Source organism: Ovis canadensis, chromosome 2 (genome assembly GCF_042477335.2).
Source record: "Ovis canadensis isolate MfBH-ARS-UI-01 breed Bighorn chromosome 2, ARS-UI_OviCan_v2, whole genome shotgun sequence".
Lineage (NCBI taxonomy): Eukaryota > Metazoa > Chordata > Mammalia > Artiodactyla > Bovidae > Ovis > Ovis canadensis.
In genome coordinates this window covers 202012269-202027879 of record NC_091246.1, presented here as the reverse complement: position 1 = coordinate 202027879, position 15611 = coordinate 202012269, and positions in this window count along the sequence as shown.

Genomic DNA, 15611 nt, shown 5'->3' with positions numbered 1-15611 from the left:
CTTTGGCAAACTTTTTTTTGCAGATACTGATTATTCTTGCCACCAGCTTCAATGTGCTTTAGCTTTTGACTTTGAGACATAAAAATCATCAGGTATCTCAGTTCACACAATAATCTCTTGTTTATGTAGTTTGAGACCATTTTAACTAGATTTTTATTTGTTTAACAAAAATAAGTTTCTAGTACTGCAGAGCTAAAAAACTTGCTTTAAATTATGTCAAAAAATTGTTTTCTAAATGGAGTTTCTAAAACATTTCCTTGGATGCAATCCCCTTAAAGTCTGGTGAGAAATAAGTACTTTAAAATAATAATTGATATATACTTATGAAATGAATGAATACAGTAATAAGAAATTTCCAAAAAGAAATTCATGGCTATTTTTTCATTATATGCATTATTCTTCACCATAATTCTCTTTGTATTTAGATATGATTGACATGTAAAATTACATTAGTTCAAGATGTTATAATGTTTCAATATTCATCATCATCTTTGAATGTGAGAGAATAAGTTTTGATTAGAAATGCCATAAACTCAAATATATTATCATTAATAAGATAGCAACTGAGTTGCTATGTGGTATTCTTAATTTTCATATACAAATCAATTTATTTAGAAAATGAAGCTCATCTACATTCTATTGCACTGTAGATTAGGTAATGTCAATATATTTTTGAAATGGTACTTTAATAGACTTGTGAAAGGTATTATTTAACAAAACAATACATGTCATTAATAACTATATTTTTGTTGCAAAATATTCTCAAGAAAGCATGAAAACTTTATTTCTTTTTCAGAAAAGGAGTTTCATTCAGGAGACATATATTTATATTTTATTCTGTTCTGAACTTACACTCTTTGGCATATAGTTGTATATTTTACAATCTTCTCTCCATTTACTTTTGTAGTACAATTTTGCTATAACTGCCAATCTCTTTTTATAAAGAATCCTCAGTCCTCCTACATCATGTTTTTAAAGGTATTATTCAAATAGTTTGTCTGAATTAACAAATACCTCATTCTAGGAAATTTTTGTTTGCATCCTTACTGAATAAAAATACTTCCTTCTACATCTTTTTCCCTTTAACTTTTGTGAGAAAATATTTTAACTGTGAAATTTCTCTTTGCAAAAGAGAACATTTTACTCGATTTAGTTGCTGTGGTAATATTATTATAACTTTGTCAATCTGTGTTAAATGTTTAAAGGTATAATTTAACATGAATGACTTTTCTCTTTACACCCTCATTTTTGAAACATACATTTTATTGTGAAAAAATTTAACAATTAGCCACCTGCCTATCATTTTAGAGCAAGCATGGCTCACTCAACCTGCAATTAGCCAATTACATAAACAATTACGTTACTTGCAATCGTCAACAGGAAAATAATTTCAGGTAGATTCCTTTATACTGAAGGAGTGATATGTCAATGGATCGTTTTTAGTTTAGGATATAGCATGCTAAATCTTTTTTGTTTTTCTTTGTTCTTTTTTACAGTAATGACTTTATGAAATGATTACCAGTTTTATCACCATAGTTTACCCTGTAATTGCACATAGAATGAGATTTAGTGTTGATTTTTTTTTCTCTTTTGTTGTCTTTAAAGTGGAAGTTTATTTATCCTTAGACTCTAACTTTGTAAAATAAGGATGCTATTTGTAAAAGCATCTCATTTGTTGACCGATTAATAAATATATATTAACATACCCCTTATTTAAAAGATCTTAAAATGAATATCTATATCTTAAATAAAGATTCTTATTATTCACTTTTAACTGAGTGCATTAGTCTTGAAATTAGAGTTATCTTCAACTTTATTTGGATCAGAGAGCCAATCTGTAAAAACTTAAAACATTATTCATTCTTTTAGACATACACCCAGAAGTGAATTGCTAGATCATGCAGCAGTTCTAGTTTTAATTTTTTGAGGAATCTTCATATTTTTTTCTGTATCAGCTATGCATTTTACATTTAAAACAACAATTTGCAAGAATTCTTATTTTCCACATCCTCACCAACACATACTATCATTTTTTTTTTAATAGTAGCTATCCTAACAGGTGTGAGATGATATCTCTTTGTGGTTTTGATTTGCATTTTCATACTAATTAGTGATTTGAGCACCTCTTTATAACACCTGTTTGCCATTTCTGTGTTTTCTTTAGAGAAATGTCTATTCAAGTTTTTGCCCATTCCTTAATCAGGTTATCTGGTTTCTTGCAGTTGAGTTTTACAAGTTTAAGTATTTTGAATCTTAATATCTTATCAGATATATCATCAGTTCCACTTCTAGGTATATATTCAAAATAACTGAAAACAAGATCTAGAAGAGATACTTGTACTTCCATATTTATTGCAACATTATTCACAATATCCAAGATATGAAAATAATTGAAGTGGCCATTAACAAATGAATGGATATATAAAACTTGTTTTATACATACAAAAGAATACTATTTATTCTTTAAAATAATGGAATCATGACATTTTCAACAATATGGTTGAACCTGGAGGATGCTGTGCTAAGTTAAATAAGCTAGACACAGAAGGACAAATACTACATGATTCCACTTATTTGAGGTAAGTAGAGTAGTGAGATTCATAACAGCAGAGAATAGAATGATGGTGGTTAGGAGCCAAAGGGAAGAGGACAAAGGGAGGAGGAAATGGGAAGTTATTTTTCAATAGAATAAAGTTTCAGTTTTCAAGATAGATTCTAGAAATCTATTGTAGAACATAGTATCTATAGTTAAAAATACTGTGTTAGTCACTCAGTCATGTTCAACTCTTTTTGATGCTATGAACTGTAGACTACAGATCCTCTGTCCATGGGGTTCTCTGGGCAAGAATACTGGAGTGGGTAGCCATTCTCTTCTCTAGGGGAATCTTCTTACCGAGGGATTGAACCCAGGTCCCCAGCAAGGTTCATACTGTATTGTGCACTAAACATTTGTTGAGGGTAAATCTATATTAAGTGTTCTTTCCACATACACAAACACACACGCATCCACGCACACATGCAGGAGAAACAAAGTAACTAAGAAGTCAGAAGGAAACTTTTGCAGGTAATGGATATGTCTATTACCTTGATTGTAGTGAAGGTTTTAGGGGTGTATGTACATGTTCAAATACATAAAATTGTGTACATTCAATAGGATTCTTGGTGGCTCAGATGGTAAGGAATCTGCCTGCAATATGGGAGACCTAGGTTCCATCCTTGGGTTGGGAAAATCCCCTGGAGAAGAGAATGGCAACCCATTCCAGTATTCTTGTCTGGAAAATTCCATGGACAGAGAAGCCTGGTGGGCTAAAAACCAATACAGTATACTAACACATATATATGGAATTTAGAAAGATGGTAACGATAACCCTATATGCGGACAACAAAAGAGACAAAGATGTATAGAACAGTCTTTTGGACTCTGTGGGAGAAGAAACTGAAGCTCCAATACTTTGGCCACCTCAAGCAAAGAGCTAACTCAATGAAAAAGATCCTGATGCTGGGAAAGATTGAAGGCAGGAGGAGAAGGGGGCAACAGAGAATGAGATGGTTGGATGGCAGCACTGACACAATGGACATGAATTTGAGCAAACTCTAGGAGATAATGAAGGACAGGGAGGCCTGGTGTGCTACAGGTCATAGGGCTTCAGGACAGGACTTAGCAACTGAATAATAAATACACACATCTGATTATAACAGATTGAATTATGGAAAAGACATGTTCAACAGAGCCTGTTGTCATGTAATTTGAAACTGTCAATAAAAATTTTCAGTCCACACCTACCTAGATGGACATGTAAAAGCCCTATGTTGAAAACCCCCATACCTCATCATTCTGACACCAGTGCCTCTCTTAACTTGGCCTACGGCTCACCTGAGGTGTTCTTTCTGTTCTTTCCTTAACTTGTTTTTGCTCTGGGTAAGGTCTCAGATTCTTCTTTTTGTCCTCATCAGGAACTGAGGCCCAAGAGAGAGGGTCCTCTTTGACACTCTCCAAATCCAGTAGCAATAAAGTGACCCCTAACTTCTAATCATGAAGAATAAACTTTAAATATTTCTCTAAAATTTCCACATAAATCATTAACATGAAACTTAAAATAGAGATAAGATACAATGTATTATTCAAAATACCATCTATTGGGCATCAGTATTGAGATGATTTTGAGTTCTGCTAAACTAAATTAAGATTTCCAGGTGCACTAGTGCTAAAGAACCCACCTGCCAGTGCAGGAGATATGAGACGTGGGTTCAGTCCTTGGATTGGGAAGATTCTCTAGAACATGGCACGGCAACCCACTCCAGTATTCTTGTCTGGAGAATCCCATGGACAGAGAAGCCAGGAAAGCTTAAGTCCACAGGGTCTCAAAGAGTTGGACACAACTGAAGCGACTTAGCAAGCACACAAGCCAAGTTAATTTTCCTCTTGGATCTCTGTTCATCACAGGCTCAACATATACTGAGGGCAAGGAAGTCTGACTATATGCTCTATAATTCTTTTGCATGTAAACTCATAAACCTTCTTTGCCCTGAATTACTAACATTTTTAGATATCTACAAAAATATTTAAAATTTTTCTTGAAAACGGAAATATTTAAATCAGTGAACTAAAATGCATTTCTTTCCAATAAGATTCTTACAGAAGGAGCTTTGGAAGTATAACTTGCATAGACAATAATTAGTTATTTATTAATATGATACACAGTTGATAGCTGATAATATAAGTGATTTAATTTAATTTAATTTTTTTTTAAGATTTCACATACAAGAATACTGTTTCATATTTTTCTTTCTCTGGATTATTTTACTTGATGAAATGCCCTCTGGGTGCATCCATTTTAGCTCAAATGACATAATTTCCTCCTTGTTTTAAGGTTGAATAACATTTCTTTTTATATATGTGTATGTGTGTGTGTGAATGTAACTCACATTTACTTTATTCATTCATCTAAGGTTGTTTTCATATTTTGATTGTAATGTATAATACTAAAATGATCATTGGGTATAGATACCTCTTCAATAATGTGTTTTTGTTTCCTTTGGATATATACCCAGGAGTGGGATTGCTGGATCACATGGTAGTTCTTTTCTAATTTTTGGAGGAGCCTCCATAGTTTTCCACAGTTACTATACCAACTCACCTTTCCACCAACAGAGTATAAGTGTTCTATTTCCTCTGCATCCTCACCTTTATTATTTATCATCTATTTTTGATAACAGCCATCCAAACAAATGTGAGATGATATTTCATTTTTGTTTTGCATTTCTCTGATGATTGGTGACGTTCAGCAATGTATCAGCACTTTGCATGTCTTTGTTGGAAAAGAGTAAGATACTTTGTCCCAGTTTTAAATTGGGTTATTTGTTTGTTTGTTTTTTTTTTTTTTTTTTTTGCTGAGTTGTATATGTTCCTCATGTACTTTGACTATTAACCCTTTATTGCCTATGTGGTTTGCAAACATTTTCTCCCACTCTGTAGGATGCCTTTTCATTTTGTTGATGGTTTCCTTTGCTGTGACAGCATTAGTTTCTTATAGTTTAAGTCTTCTTCCATCACCACATATCAGAGCTGATTTAGGAAGACGGCAGGAAACCTTGGGCTGTTGTTCATTCTGCTTTCTTCTGCCTCAGCATCTCCTACAAACCCTTAGGTGTTGGATAGGTTAGAGAAGGCAGAAAAAAGAAGAGTAATGGGATGAAATGGTTTGTCCTTACTTAACGCTATATAAAATTATCTCAATTATTAAACATCCTCTGTTATAAAATGTACTCAAACACTGACTTAGGACAAATCTGTGGAACCTTATCCCCAGCACCAGTGAGTTCCTTATCATTCCTGTTCTAGATAGTACACCTTCAATTACTTTCTCCCAGGTTGCCTTTGTCCCACAAGCAACTTCTTTGGTGCAAATTTTAAAGAATAACTTAAATTTATTTCTTCACCACTCATTTGATACAGAGGAAAATTTATGTTTTCTTTCTCTACCAAATTAACAAAGTTTCCTGACAAATTGCTACTGAAATTTCTTAAAATATAGTTGATAATTTACATAATTTTCTTCTCCCACCCACTGCTAATATACAATCAATAGAGACTAGTAAGGTAATATTTTAATGCATATATTCAGCTTTAATTTTTAGCATTTCCTCAGCTTCACTTAATACTTGATACCAGTAGTTTGCTTCTCCTTTTACCCTTTGATCCTTATATACTCAATTTCCATACAGAGTAAATGTTAAAAGAAAGATTTTTTTTTTAACTGCAGAAGTTCTCATATAAGCCACTGTATAAGTCAGATATTTTCAAGAGAGAAAATTCTTATTGTTTCCTTAACTAAGTAAAATTTTCCTATAAAGATTCTTTTACATAAGCTTGACATTAAATTGCTGGTTATTATTAACAAAGAATAATCCATCTAACATACAAATAGAAACTTAAGAAAATGTATTTTAGTAAATTGCAAGTAAAAAGAATTGTCTTGAAAACATGTTAAAACAGAAAGATAGAGTATTATATCAATTATGCAGCTAAACTCAGTTGTCAGTCTTTCTCAAGGGAGAGTATAGTTTCATGCTTAGAGTGTACCATCTGAAGTCCATTAAAATTATAAATATGCATTTAAGTTATTGTCCATTAGGAGATACTATCATATTTTCAAAATGATTGTGTTACAAAGTTTTAATATAGTTGTAATTTAAATAAATATTGTGATATTATTTTACCAAGTGATTATTTGTAAATACTGTTTAAAAATATTTACAGTTTAATTTATTAGGGTAGAAGAAAGGAAAAAACCACAAATCAGTTTTGCAGGATGAATGAATAGATAAGTGATAGATGAGTTAGATCTAAGATATATAGATCTGAGAAATTTAGCTAGACTTGAAAGCAACATAAAGGTATTTTCCATAAATGAATTATGACTGATAAATCAAATAAAGAGGAATCACCTCTATTCAAATTTTCAGTACAACTGCTACTACTTTTCTCTAGATAGTAACATTATTCACATTTTGTTCTTGATTCTTTTTAGTGCTACTCATACCACATACTAAAGATTATATATTAAAGCTATTAAAGTTTAATTGATAAAATATAAGAAATAGATTTTATAGTTAAACATCTAGAGAAATTTCGTATGTTTTCAGACTTCCAGAAAATGACATGGATTTAAGTAAGATTATATCACTCAGTTGTGTCCAAGTCTCTGTGACTCCATGGACTATAGCCTGCCAGGCTCCTCTGTCCATGGGAATTTTCCAGCAAAGAATACTGGAGCGGGTTGCCATTTCCTCCTCCAGGGGATCTTCCCAACTCAGGGACTGAACCCAGGTCTCCTGCATTGCAGGCAGATTCTTTACCATCTGAGCCATCAGAGAAGCCCTATATAATGTAAAACATATATAAATCAGCAAGACAAGCATTTTTTTAACGTACTTTTTTGTCAGCAACTACTATTTTATTATTCAAGAGTAGATCATTGCAGATGAACCATCATATCAATGACAAGACTCTAAAACTTCACTATCAGAGCAAGGATGAAATATAGTATTTCAATCCTGGAGGAGAAATAATTCAATAATTTATATAGTACTAAAAGTTTCTGTTATCAAATATTATATCATCAAGTTATAAGTAGAGATGCAAGGTTATCCCTTATACTTTACTTCAAACTCATGAATATGACTTACAGTCCACCTTTTAAATCTCTTTCTTAATACAATGTATTTGTGCTCATGTACTCCGTTGTGACTGACTCTTTGTGACCCCATGGAATGTAGCCCACAAAGCTCCTCTTCCATGAAATTTCCCAGTTGAGAATACTGGAGTGGGTTGTGTATTCTACTCCAGATTATCTTCCCACCCCAGGGATACAGTCTGTGTCTCCTGTGGCTTTTGCATTGCAGGCAGAATCTTTAACCCCTGAGCCATTGGGGAAGCCCCATATAATATTTTAAAATAAGACAATTTAATAACAAATTACAGAAAAGTTTTTCTGATAATCTTTATTTTTAATGTACTATCTAAAAGTTTATCATCTTAACAAATCTACCTTCAACTTTCTATTCTTTAAAAAATTAGCACATCTTGTAACTTTCTTTTACTATACAAATTTTGTCCTTTCTACTGGAGCTTACATTTGTTTATGATGATTACTTTGGTGTGACTTTTCTCACATAATTGAAAAGAAAAAGGAGTTACATTTTTGTCATGATATATTCTTGATTTATACTTCTTTAATATAACATGTCAAAATGTATATCATGATGAAAAGTAGATGATATTGATAATTAACAAGGTTAATTTTCCTAGTGTACATAAGGCTTGTTAACACTTTTGTAACAGTTAAAAATATTAAAGTTATTACATTTATTTTTTGAGATGTAAGTTAATAAACAAGCTATCAAAGGTCAGAGTTTTATTTGCAAAATAAAGAAGTCTGTATGACTATCAGTTATTTGATCACTGTCCCCCAAATTAAACACAAAACGTTGAAAACTCACGATTCACATTTATACTTTGCAGTGTCAGGATTAAGACCAAATATTCAATAAACACAAGACACTTAAGAAATCAGGATCAAATATTCAATAAATTCAAAAATAGAAATATAACAAGCATTTCCAGAGGAAAAGAATACAATTACATATACGAAAAAAATCAGTCTAGGTGATTTAATCTTTCGCACTCCTTTCTCTGAGGCTTCGCAGCACATGCCTGATCCAAACACAGAATTAGAGTCTTAAAATTTCTATTGTGCTGACTGTTTGTAAGAAGGATGAATGTCATGCTGGCCTCAACAGTGGATCTTAATGGTCTCTTTTGCCAAGAACATCCATATACAGCCCTGTTCTACACTGAATAGGCTTCCCTGGTGGCTCAGATGGTAAAAAAAAAAAAAAAAAAAATCCACTGGCAATGCAGGAGATGTGGGTTCAATCTCTGGGTCAGGAACATGCCCTGGTGAAGGGAATGGCAACCCACTCCAGTATTCTTGCCTGGGAAATCCCTTGGGGGTCACAAAGAGTCAGAATGACTGAATATTCAGTTCAGTTCAATTCAGTCACTCAGTCATGTCCGACCATTTTTGACCCCATGGACTGTAGCATGCCAGGCTTCCCTGTCCATCACCAATTCCAGGAGCTTGCTCAAACTCATGTCCATCTAGTTGGTGATGCCATCTAACCAATCTCATTCTCTGTTGTCCTCTTCTCCTCCTGATTTCAAACCTCCCCACCATTAGGGTCTTTTCTAATGAGTCAGTTCCTCTTATCAGGTGGCCAAAGTATTGATGCTTCAGCTTCAGTATCAGTACTCATTATGAAGCTGTCAAACCCTTTTCTGAATTAAACTAGAACAAATATTTAAAGTTTAAAGACTGTCTTTCTTATTTTAGATATAGTGGGATCATAATTTAATTAAAACATTTTAAAATGTGCATAAAAACACATGAATTGTGTTACTTGTCTGTACATTTTTATTTTTGTCCTTAACTTTTTAAAATTGAAACATAGTTAATTTAAAATGTATTAGTCAATTCATATATATATATATGTATATATATATGTATATATATATATATATATATATTTCAAAGGCTGAGCGCCAAAAAATTGATGCTTTTGAACTGTGGTGTTGGAAAAGACTCTTGAGAGTCCCTTGGACTTCAAGGAGATCCAACCAGTCCATTCTGAAGGAGATCAACCCTGGGATTTCTTTGGAAGGAATGATGCTAAAGCTGAAACTCCAGTACTTTGGCCACCTCATGCAAAGAGTTGACTCACTGGAAAAGATTCTGATGCTGGGAGGGATTGGGGGCAGGAGGAGAAGGGGACGACAGAGGATGAGATGGCTGGATGGCATCACAGACTCGATGGACTTGAGTCTGAGTGAACTCTGGGAGTTGGTGATGGACAGGGAGGTCTGGCGTGCTGCAATTCATGGGGTCTCAAAGAGTCAGACACGACTGAGCGACTGAACTGAAATGAACTAATTTAAAATGTGTTAGTCGATTCATATATATGTGTATATATATATATATATATATATATATATATATATATATATATATTTCTGATTCCTTTCCTGTATAGGCTATTACAAAATATTGACTACAATTCCCTGTGCTATACAGTAAATCCTTGTGGTTCTATTTTATATATAGTAGTGTGTACCTGGTGATCCCAAACTCCTAGTTTATCCCTCCTCCTCTTTCTCTTTTGATTATCATCAGTTCAGTCTGTTCAGTCGCTCAGTCATGTCTGACTCTTTGTGATCCCATGGACTGCAGCACACCAGGCTTCCCTGTCCATCACCAACTCCCAGAACTTGCTCAAACTCATGTCCCTCGAGTCGGTGATGCCATCCAGCCATCTCATCCTCTGTTGTCCCCTTCTCTTCCCACCTTCAATCTTTCCCAGGATCAAGGTCTTTTCCAATGAGTCAGTTCTTTGCATCAGATGGCCAAAGTATTGGAGTTTCAGCTTCAGCACCAGTCCTTCCAATGAATATTCAGGACTGATTTCCTTTAGGATGGACTGGTTGGATCTCCTTGCAGTCCAAGGGACTGTCAAGAGTCTTCTCCAATACGACAGTTCAAAAACATCAATTCTTTGGCACTCAGCTTTCTTTATAGTCCAACTCTCACATCCATACATGACTACTGGAAAAACCATAGCATTGACTAGACAGATCTTTGTCAACAAAGTAATGTCTCTGTTTTTTAATATGCTGTCTAAATTGGTCATAGCTTTTCTTCCAAGGAGCAATCTTTTTTTTTTTTTTTTTTTTTTTTTTTTTTTATTTTGTGGCTGTAGTCACCATCTGCAATGATTTTGGAGCCCAAGAAAATAAAGTCTGTTACTGTTTCCAATGTTTCCCCATCTATTTGCTATGAAGTGATGGGACTGGATCTCATGATCTTCATTTTTTGAATGTTGAGTTTTAAACCAGTTTTTTCACTATGTTTCACTTTAATCAAGAGTCTTTTTATTTCTTTTTCACTTTCTGACATGATGGTGGTGTCATCTGCATCATACTTCTCCAGCTTGTGCTTTATCCAGCCTGGCATTTTGCATGATATATTCTTCATGGAAGTTAAATAAGCAGGGTGACAATATACAGCATTGGCATACTCTTTTCCCAATTTGGAACCAGTCCATTGTTCCATGTCTAGTTTGAAGTATTGCTTCTTGGCCTGCATACAGATTGCTCAGGAGGCAGATATGGTGGTCTGGCATTCTCATCTCTTTAATAATTTTCCACAGTTTGTTGTGATCAATATAGTCAATGGCTTTAGTGCACTCAATGAAGCAGAAATTGATATTTTTCTGAAATTCTCTTGCATTTTCTATGATCCAGTGGATGTTGGGAATTTGGTCTCCATTTCCTCTGCCTTTTCTAAATCCTGCTTGAACATCTGGAAGTTCTCAGTTCTCTTACTATTGAAGCAGTACTGATCAATTAAGCACACCCACACTGAATGTAGAACTCACTTACATAACCAACATGATGTTGTAGAAACTATAATGTGTTTCTTAATGGATAAAAGCCATTGCAACACTTGCTTTCTCTTGGGTCACTCTCTACTGCGATCAAAACTATGACTTGGACACTACAATAACTCAGTGGAAGGATCCATAAATCAAGGGACTGAGCCTTCTTCCAACAGGGACCATGGACTTATTAGTCAGCTATGTTAGTGAGTCATCTTGAAATTGGATCCTCCAGATTCACTAAGCTTTGGGATGACAGCATCCCCAGCTTATATCTAAGCTACAAATTCATGAACGAACCTGAGCCAGAACCAACCAACTATGGAAAGCCTCTGTCAAATACCTGATTGGAAAAATTATGTGATACATTGTTTAAACTGCTATGTTTTAAGGTAACTTTTGTACAACATTAGATAGCTCATGTGTACAGGTATCTCCTGTCTTACTCTCCCATGTGGTACACAATTTTATTTTCCATTCTCCATCATAAAATGAAGAAGAGTTGGGGGAATGTTAGGGGGTGGATGGTTTGGTGAAGAGAGGTACTAACTTCATTTATGAGGCATTCTAGGAAAGGTATATACATTAAGGTCCGTAATATCTTTTACATGATGAGGAATAGATGTATGTTTCACTTTATCAGTTAAAAGTGTAAAGGTGGTGTGAAAAAAGAAGATTCTACTTTAGGTGAGGAAGACCACATGAGATGAATTCCTCTTAGACACAATAAATTGGTTATAAATTATTCTTTTCACCTATTATTTTAAGAAATGGCCTAATAGTCAAAGCCACGACTACCACACACCTTTCTATTATGAAACTATGGATAAGTTTTAATCCCTATTCATCAAAAAAGAAATAAAATGTGCCAGTGAAAGTTATGTAGATAACAGCATAAAGTTTCCCAGAAAATAGAAATATAAATGCTGAAAATGTTTGCTACAGAACAAAGATTACATACACTATATATTTTCTCAATAACTCTAAATGCCAGAAGATAATTCAGTACTATTTACACAACTTTTGAAAAGTTATAGAGGGGCCAAGAATGTATATTCAGCCATACTGTCTTTTGTTTTGGAAGTCAAAAGAATACAGGTTTGTCTTTCGGACTCAGAAATCATTCAAGTCACTTTGTTGAAAGCACTACATAAAGAGATGTACAATTAGTGAAATGACTGTGAAAAAAAATTGAAAAACTGTGACAGAAAAGGTCAGGAAATAAGCATTATAATTACAGAAATTAAATTGAGTTTAAATTATCTTTACAAAAGAAGTAACAAAATTAATAGCACATGTTAAAAGAGGAAAGAGTTGAGTTGATTAATGAAATGTTTGTGCTGTATTGCCTCTATTGGAAGTTGCTTTCATATACTTAAACATATGATACATGCTTTCAAAGTCAAATTTAGAGAAGAAAGTTACTAACACCTGCTATTTGATTTCTTCGTACCGTTTTATAATTACATTACTGAACATTTAACATAATTTTTACTGATCTTTGCTTTTATTGCAGCCTCTGTTTGAAATTGTCTCTATTCACCAAGACTGCGCTTATGTACAGGAATGCAAGTCCTAAATATCAAACACTAAAATTAACTTAGATCATTGTGACTGTGGCTCAGATCATGAGCTCCTTACTGCAAAATTCAGACTTAAATTGAAGAAAGTAGGGAAAAGTAATAGGCCATTCAGGTATGACCTAAATGAACTTCCTTATGATTATATAGTGGAGGTGACCAATAAATTCAATGGATTAAATCCAGTAGACAGAGTGCCTGAAGAACTATGAACAGAGGTTCATAACACTGTACAGGAGACAGTGGATCAAAACCATCCTAGTGAAAAGGAAATGTAAGAAGGCAAAATGGTTATCTAACGAGGCCTTACAAATAGCTGAGAAGGGAGAAGAGTGAAAGGCAAAGAAGAAAGGGTAAGATATACCTAACTGATTGCAGAGTTGCAGAGAATAGCAAGGAGAGATAAGAAAGCCTTCCTCAGTGATCAAGGCAAAGAAGTAGAGGAAATCAATAAAATGGGAAAGACTATATATCTCTTTAAGAAAATTGGAGATACCCAGGGCACATTTCATGCAAAGATGGGCACAATAAAGGACAGAAAGGGTAAGAACCTAACAGAAACAGAAGAGATTAAGAAGTGGCAATAACACACAGAAGGGCTATGCAAAAAGGTCTTAATGACCCAGATAACCATGATGGTATGGCCACTCACCTAGTGCCAGATATCCTGGAGTGCAAAGTCAAGTGAACCATAGGAAGCAGTACTACTAACAACACTAGTGGAGGTGATGAAATTCCAGCTGAGATATTTCAAATCCTAAAAGGCAATACTGTTAAAGTGTTGCACTTGATATGCTGGCAAATTTGGAAAATTCAACAGTGGCCAAAGGACTGGTAAAGGTCAGTTTTCCTTCCAATCCAAAAAATGGGCAATGGCAAAGAATGTTCAAACTACCACACAATTGCACTCATCTCACATGCTAGCAAAGTAATGCTGAAAATCCTTCAAGCTAGGCTTCAACTGTACATGAACTGAGAACTTCCAAATATAAAAACTGGATTTAGAAAAGGCAGAAGTGGTGGTCCAGTGGCTAAGTCTCCATGCTTACAATGAAAAGGGCCTTGGTTCCATCCCTGGTCAGGGAACTAGATCCCACATGCTGCAGCTAAGAATTTACATGCCACAACCAAAAGATCCTGCATGCTACAACAAAGATTTCATGTGCTGCAACCAAGAAAAGGCAGAGGAACAAGAGATCAACTTGCCAACATTTTCTGGATCATAGAGAAAGCAAGGGGGTTCCAGAAAACCATCTGATTCTGCTTCCTTGATTACGACAAAACCTATGACTTTGTGGATCACAACAAACTGTGGAAAATTCTTAAAGAGATGGGAATACCAGACTACCTTATCTGCCTCCTGAGAAACCTGTACGCAGGTCAAGAAGCAACAGGTAAAACCAGACATAGAACAACACACTGGTTCCAAATAGGGAAAGGAGTACATCAAGGATATATATTGTCACCCTGCTTATTTAATATTAATGCAGAGTACAGTATGCAAAATGCCAGACTGGATGAAATAGAAGCTAGAATCAAGATTTCTGGGACAAATATCAACAACCTCAAATAGACAGATGATACCACTCTAAGGCAGAAAGTGAAAAGGAAATAATCTCTTGATGAAAGTGAAAGAGGAGAGTGAAAAAACTGGCTCAAAACTCAATATTCAAAAAATGATGATTATGGCATCTGGTCCCATCACTTCATGGCAAATAAATGAGGAAACAGTGAGAGACTATTTTCTTGGGCTCCAAAATCACTGCAGATGGTGACAGTGGCCACGGAATTAAAAAACACTTGCTCCTTGGAAGAAAAGCTATGATAAACATAGACAGCATACTAAAAAGTAGAGACATTACTTTGCTGAAAAAGGTCCGTCTAGTTAAATCTATGGTTTTTCCAGTAATCATGTATGGATGTAGAGCTGGACCATAAAGAAAGCTGAGTGCTGATGAATTTTGAACTGTGGTATCGGAGAAGACTCTTGAGAGTCCTTTGGACAGCAATGAGATCAAACCAATCAATTCTAAAGGAAATGTGTCCTGAATATTTATTGGAGGGACTGATGCTGAGGCTGAGGCTCCAGTACTTTGACCACCTGATGCAGAGAGCTGACTCATGATGCTGGGAAAGATTGAAGGCAGCAGGAGAAGGGAACAACAGAGGACAAGATGGTTGGATGGCATCATCAACTTGATGAGTATGAGTATGAGCAAGCTCCAGGAGATTGTGAAGAACAGGGAAGGAAGCCTGGAGTACTACAGTCCATGGGGTTGCAAAGATCAGACATGACTGTGTGATTGAACAACAACAATAACTTTTGGGTGATGCGGTAAGTGGAAATGCATTGACACACATCTTTTCATCCACCCAGCCAGTTTGTGTCTTTTGGTTGGTGCATTTAATCCATTTACACTTAAGGTAATTATTAATCATATGTATGATTCTATTACTATTTTCTTAATTACTTTGGACTAATTTTTTGTAGACCTTTTCCTTCTCTTGTTTCCTGCCTAGAGAAATTCCTTTAGCATT